General features: G+C 49.8%; 1 long non-coding RNA gene across 1 annotated transcript; it reads left to right on the forward strand.

Annotated features, from left to right (window-relative positions):
* Positions 1-1,665: 1,665 nt before the first annotated feature.
* Positions 1,666-6,059, forward strand: LOC117677210 (uncharacterized). Its single transcript, XR_004594694.3, has 3 exons — positions 1,666-1,798; positions 3,571-3,680; positions 4,238-6,059. It is a non-coding gene; the product is annotated as an uncharacterized LOC117677210 (long non-coding RNA).
* Positions 6,060-6,363: the final 304 nt, after the last annotated feature.

The following is a 6,363-nucleotide window of genomic DNA, read 5'->3' on the forward strand; positions in this document are numbered from 1 at the left end:
ATTTTAGAGAGAGAGAGAGAGAGAGAGTCAAAAACATTTCACTCGCACACACACACACACCAGTCCTGTTAAACGGTTCTGCTTGGCACATGTTTGTTATCAGAGAGGGAGGCAGAGAACAGTGAGCCATTTTTCTTAGCTTGTTTTTGGGACTGCACGTTTACATGGCACCACCCGGCAGTGGCCCTTTCCCATTGGGAAGTGCCTTATGAAGATTGCACGTCAAATCTTCCTCAATTAATCCACCATTAGCACATTTGGGGTCTAGTGCTTGATGGCTTAACAGCAGCAGTTTGAGAAACTATGTGCTGGTCATTCCCAATTAAGCACAGCTCGGAATGAACTCACCAAGACCAACCTTTCCTGAGCTGTCAGTGACTCCCGTTTTTCCTTATTTTAACATTTGTATGTAGTGGCAGGCGACAGATGGTGTAGATCAGATCGATTTGATTGCATTAGGCGATTCCCCCCCTTCTCTCTCTCTCTCTCTCTCTCTCTCTCTCTCTCTCTCTCTCTCTCTCTCTCTCTCTCTCTCTCTCTCTCTCTCTCTCTCTCTTTCACCCTCCTCTTCTCTCTCTCTCCCTTCTCCCTCCCACCCCCATCATCACTTCTTTTCTGGAAACCCGCAGCATCTGAAAGGCGATCACTGGGGACTTGGAGAGCACCAGCATCCGCCGAGGTGGGAAGCAGCAGAGCACACAAAGCCAGCCAGAGGCGCTGAGGTCTCTTTCCCAGGGCTTGTTAACACTATAATCCGGCGCCAGGAGGGAAGAGAAAAGAAAATCAGCTTTCCATTGCCCAGAGCCTATTTCCCTAGGTCATCAGATGCCTCCCTGGGTTTTATACACAGTTGGAGTTCAGCTTGAAACCGGGACTTAAAGGGTAAGCGCCTCAATAGATGTGGATTTCTGGGAGCTGCATGGGGAGGAAGTGGCGAGGAGTGACCCGGCTCCTGAAAAGGAGGCAGCACTTTAAGCAAGATAAATAATTCTTTTGATTAACCGCCTCCATGCACTTCCATCCTATCCTGTGTGCTCCAGAGTTCTTATAAGTCCGTAATACTGGTGACTTCTATTCCTAGTCTTTCTGCTTTGAGTGACAACCCCATATGCAGTGCTCAAGCTTCATTCTTCGTTGCTGACAATGGTTTACGCTTTTTCCCTCCTACCCTTGCCGCCCCAAATCGGCACTGAGACGCATTTGACATTTTAAGTGGAAGCTTTCCTTTCCCATTTCGATGACAATCAGGAGCTTTCGAAGGGCTCAATCCCTCCAGTTATTACGGTAGGAGGGAAGGAAGATTCTAATCAACATGGCTTTCGATGAACAAAGGTAGTTAATGCTGAAGCTGAGCGTCGCTCCGGGCACCACAAAGCTGCAAAAGGTAGAGACGGAGCAACAAAAGCGCCAGAGATGGTTCGTTCTTACCGTGGGTTGGCGTGGAGTGATATGTGCGTGAGTGTGTCTGGGGTGAGAGTTGTGGGGTGGGGTGGGGTGGAGAAGGAGCCGACAGTTTAAGCAGGTTTGAATTGAATATGCGCCCAGAGGCAAGCAGTCTGATAGGATGGCGCGTTCTCGTAAGTCATCCTGCCCTGCTGAAGGAGCTGCCGCGCTTGTTGGCTTTAGGGGCTCAGCAGAGCGCTCGCTAGTGCGGCAGGAAAAGGGAGTCTCCAAGGACGGCGCTGTCCATTCGCCCCGGTGCTGAACTGTGCGCGACCATTTTGGTAGGTGCTCTCGGGCTGGAGAGCCATGCCTGGTCATCATCGCTGCATTGAAACGAGAAGCCAGGCACGATTGGGTAAGCAAGTTTGGAAAAGGCACTTTACGAGCACTGGTGGATAGCAAGAGCTGTTTTGGAAACCCGGGGAAGAATTGGCAAAGTTCCTCCGTAGTCCAGAACCTGGGCTTCTGTGAGCGTCTCTGTGTGTATTTTCTTTTTTGCACCAGGACAACAATATTACTATCTGGAAAAGTTTGGGTGTTTCCACTTAGCCTTTAGTTCCCCCTGCACTTTTTCTCTTTTTCTTTCTTTCTTTGTCCTCCCCTCTCCCCGGAAGAATTTTTTTGGGGTGGGTTGCTTTTCAAATTCAGGATAAACGAGAAAACACATGAGTTCTGTTCGCAAATTAGAGAAGCGCGGACTTCTCTCTCAAGCTGTTTTTGTGGATGTGAACTGAAGGGACAGATTTGCTTCTATCCTTTTTCCCTCCTCGGTTTTAAGCTCTCTCTGGTCAGCGTGTCAACCTCCCCGTTTCTAGGAAGCGGAGAAAAAAAAAGAATCTGCATGAACCGATGAGGGTTTTTTCTTTCTTTCTCATAGCTGACATTTTTGTAAGTCAGGCACAGACTTCTTTCTATGGCTGGAAAAGAGACTGAGCGATGTGGCTGGAAATTGTGAGGAGGGGGGAGGAAATGTGGAAGTTATTTTCTGTGACCTGTGCGTGGTTTTCAATTTTGGGGGAGTGTGTGTTTTTAGAGATCGTTTGGGCGGTGGAAGTATACGTTTTAACAGCATCTCTTCTGGTTTGGCTCCTTGCAATGAACTGACATTAAGGGCAGAAGCGGGTACAAACGGTAGAGATCTGGGATGGAATTAATGCTAACATGTTGTGTGAATGTCCCTTGAAATCTGATCTACAAGCTCGACAGTTGCCAAGCTGGTTGGTTCGGCAGAGGCGTTGCAATAACTCTTGCTTAAGGGACGAGGGCAGGACCCACACCCAGTTTCTTAGCGGTGCTTCCTTGCATTTGACACACGGAATAGAAACAGCCCAAAGTTAGGGTTCGGTGGGGCTGATTCCCCCCCCTTCTTTAGGAAGAATGGAACAATGCATTCTTATTTGGGCACCGACCATAATGGGCTTTACAAACAAAGACTTTTCTACTACGGCCAACCACTCCAGGTCTTGATTGTGGAGAATACAAACCATTTTGGCAATAAAGGAAATAAAACTTTTTTTAGAAAAAGAAATCTGGGTGGATTCTTTAGAATATGGAGAATTGGTAAGAGAGAGAGAGAGAGAGAGAGAGAGAGACAGACAGACAGAGAGATTTTGGGGTGGGGTGGGCTGCTTGGTTAAGCGTGCTCTTTGAAGACATGCTGGCCAGATAGGGAGGCATGGGGAGCACCTCTCGGATGTGCTATCACTCCTTTGACAGGCGATTTCAAAAGTGCTGCCGTATGGAGATACCAAAAGGGGCACATGGGAAAAGGGATTTTTTTTTTTTTAAGAAAGAAAAAAATGCGCCCTTCATACACAGAGTCAGGCACGCTCCTCAACTCGGAAGGGCTGCTTTCCCGGGAGCTTAGCTTCTGCGAGCAAGGCCTGAAGCAGAGAAGCGCTAGTACTATTCCTCCGACAGCTCCGTGGGAGCTTTTCAGTAAGTGGCAACAGCTGAGAGTTATTTGTTTTCCTCTGAGCCGGGACCTCTCCAAGCGACTCACTGAAATTCTCCCAGGCGTGCTTGGTTTCCTTAATCAGATTTTTCACTTCTCCGCTTTCTCCCCAGCTCACCTAAGCAAACAAGCTGGGTTACATTTGTGTGCTTAACTGTGCCTCTCTTCTACAGAAACCGCGCTGGCTGCCGCTCACAGCCGCTCAAATACAACCTAGGGAGAAATCTCCGAGAGGGAAGCGGATGGCGAGCAAACCCGAGAGAAGAAGTCGGAAGTTGGCCAGGTATGCTGGAGAAGTCAATGGGTCTAAGGCGGTTAGGAGGTACGCAGAGGGCTGCATGCGTGGCCGTGGTGTTTTTTTTGTTTTTTGTTTTTTTTGCATGCAGAGGCTGCACTCCTCGTGCTCACTGACGCGTTCTGTGCGAAGATTCGGTCTGCGTGGGTTCCTATGAACTCCGTACGGTTGTGAGTGTGTGCGCGTGAGTGTGAATGAATGACACACCGCTGCCACGAGTTCGTTCCTCCGCTCCATCCTAGAGGTCCTCCGACGGGAGTAGCAGTGCACGCCTGTGGCTTTGGTGGAGACATGCTTGGTGCGGCTCGCTGTCAATCCGCGCGCGTTTGTGTCTTGCCTGACTTCAGCTGCCACCGGTCCAGGAGCCCGCATGTGCCTGTGATGTGACGAGCGTCCGCGCTTGCCAGGGTCTGAATCCGGCGGACTGCGTGCGGCGTTTGCCTGCCTACGCCTCCTGTGCCTCAGCCTCTCTGCCCCGCCGATCGCTCCCAGGGACTGCCTCGAGCCCATCCTTGACGGCTGCCTCTTCTCCTTTGCCTTGCCAGGCCGTGGGAGCCCAGCAGCCTTGCATGGATTTGAGATCACCGCTCGTCGGCGCTTCTCTGTTGGATTCTCCTCTTCCTCCTTCCTTTCCTACGGGCCACAGGACGTACAGTTGTGGATTTATTGCCGCGGTGCGTGCAGCTCCAGCCGCCTCTTCGCCGCTGCCGCCGCCTCTTCTTCCTCCTCCTCCTCCTCTTCCTCCGCCGCCGCCGCCACCAGCAGCAGCTTTCTGACTCTCTTCGGTGACGGGTATTCTTGGGTGGATAATACGGATTACGTTGTTATTGCTTAAGAATACGCGTAGTCGAGGAGAGTACTCGCGGCAGGCGGGGGCGACCGCCCCCCCACCCCCAGTGGTTCCTTAAACGGCTCTAGTTGCCAAGGTAGCGCATCATTTTCTCTTCTTTTCTTTTTCTTTTGCTCCTCTTCTTCTCTTTTTGTGGTACCTCGCAACCTCCGGCTGTATAAGATCTCTCTCCCCCCACCCGCCACCTCTCAACCGGGGCGGGGTTGTCTCATTGCAGCTTCCCACTCCAAGACTGCGGAGAAGGGAGGGGGGAATGCCTGCGAAGTCCTGCCGTTCTGCATTTGCCTTGTCTACTCGCTTAATGCGGATTATATCGAACCCCAGATCAATGGGTACAATCAGAGCGGAATGCTTCCACGCCTTGCCAAGGGGGAAGTCTAATCTGCGTTAAGCGATGGGGAGGGTAGAAGCTGGCGGCCACAGCAATTTGTCTGAGTAAACGAATGGCAGAGTGGAAGATGGTGATTTGAGTATATGTGAACCGAAGATGGAAATTGAAGTAGATCTCAGCGAGGACTAGCGGACTAAAGTGTTCCACTGTAATCTCTAGTTTAAGTATATCCTGGTTACCAAACCCCGCTTACTACGATTATTCTTGCTCTATCTCTGTATTTTGATTTTGGATGAGAGATTTGGGGGAAAGGCAGTGTGTTGGCTGAGAGCAAAGCATAAGTGAGCGCGGGCGACCTCCTTTGGATTTTGGCATCCCTTGTCACCTGTCCATCTCTATTTGGTTTAGCCCTGGTGCTTGGGGGCGCCTTCCTTCTTCCCATCAAATAAGCTGGAGATCTGACCAGCTGTTCCCATACATTTCTGTTGGGTTTGAGTAATGGATCCTAAATATATTAAACTTGGGAGCAAGCCCAATGGACTTGAAAGGAAGTTATTATATGCCTAGACTCTTGTGTGTTTGCTGAGAAATAAAGCCAAGTGTATACACCAACAAGCTTTATTCAGAAGCTAGGCTGCTTTTCCAAACACATTTCTTGGGAAGTAAATCTTGTTGAGTAAGGTGTCCCAGGAAGAATTGGGGTTGCGGCCGTACTGGAAACAGACCCATAGCTTAACCACAGACAACCAGCTCTCTTGAGTCATGGAGCCACAATCGCTCTTTAGTACGATTGTGTTTATAGATCAACTTCATTTACTGAGGTGGGGAAGAGGAGTCATTTGCATCTTTCGCCTTCCTGGAACACTTAACTTTCAAGTTGAGACTGCAACTTGCTGTGGAAGCATCTTTCCTTTCTCCGCCGAAAATGACCATGTGAAAGGAAGACACAAAGACGCGTGTGATTGGGGCAAAGGATCCGGGCTCTCTCCTCCCCCCCCACCCACTCCCCGCACTCTGAGCACAGGGCATGTGCAAGGAGGGGACTCTTAGAAGCCGCTTCTCCCCAAGTTTATAAGGCGCTTTCAAGAAGGAAAAAAAACAGCAGGGAAAGATTTATTCCAAAATGAAAAAGCAAAGGAAGGCATTTCCCTTCGTGCCCAGCCTTTCCTGGTGAAAATAAATAATATATTTTTTTTTAAAAAAAACAGTCGCTTAAAGACAAGGTTCCGCAAAGCACCAATCGCAGCGCCGAATAAATTCCAGATTCATTTCCATCACTGCCGAGAGGAGCGCAGTTTTTCAGGGGGAGAAAGAAAGAAGGGGAGGAGAAAAAGGGGGGAGGGGGGAGAGAGATTGAAGAGAATGCAAGAATGTTGGAAGAATGGCCCGCCGTTTCCCTTCTTAATAACAATCTCTGGATTATCCTTTTAACCAGGTCCTGGGCAAGGCAGGTTTCTCCCATGGATTAAAGTCTAGGCCCGGTCATCTCC

This window comes from Pantherophis guttatus, chromosome 3, assembly GCF_059756535.1.
Source record: "Pantherophis guttatus breed Tessera chromosome 3, ASM5975653v1, whole genome shotgun sequence".
Lineage (NCBI taxonomy): Eukaryota > Metazoa > Chordata > Lepidosauria > Squamata > Colubridae > Pantherophis > Pantherophis guttatus.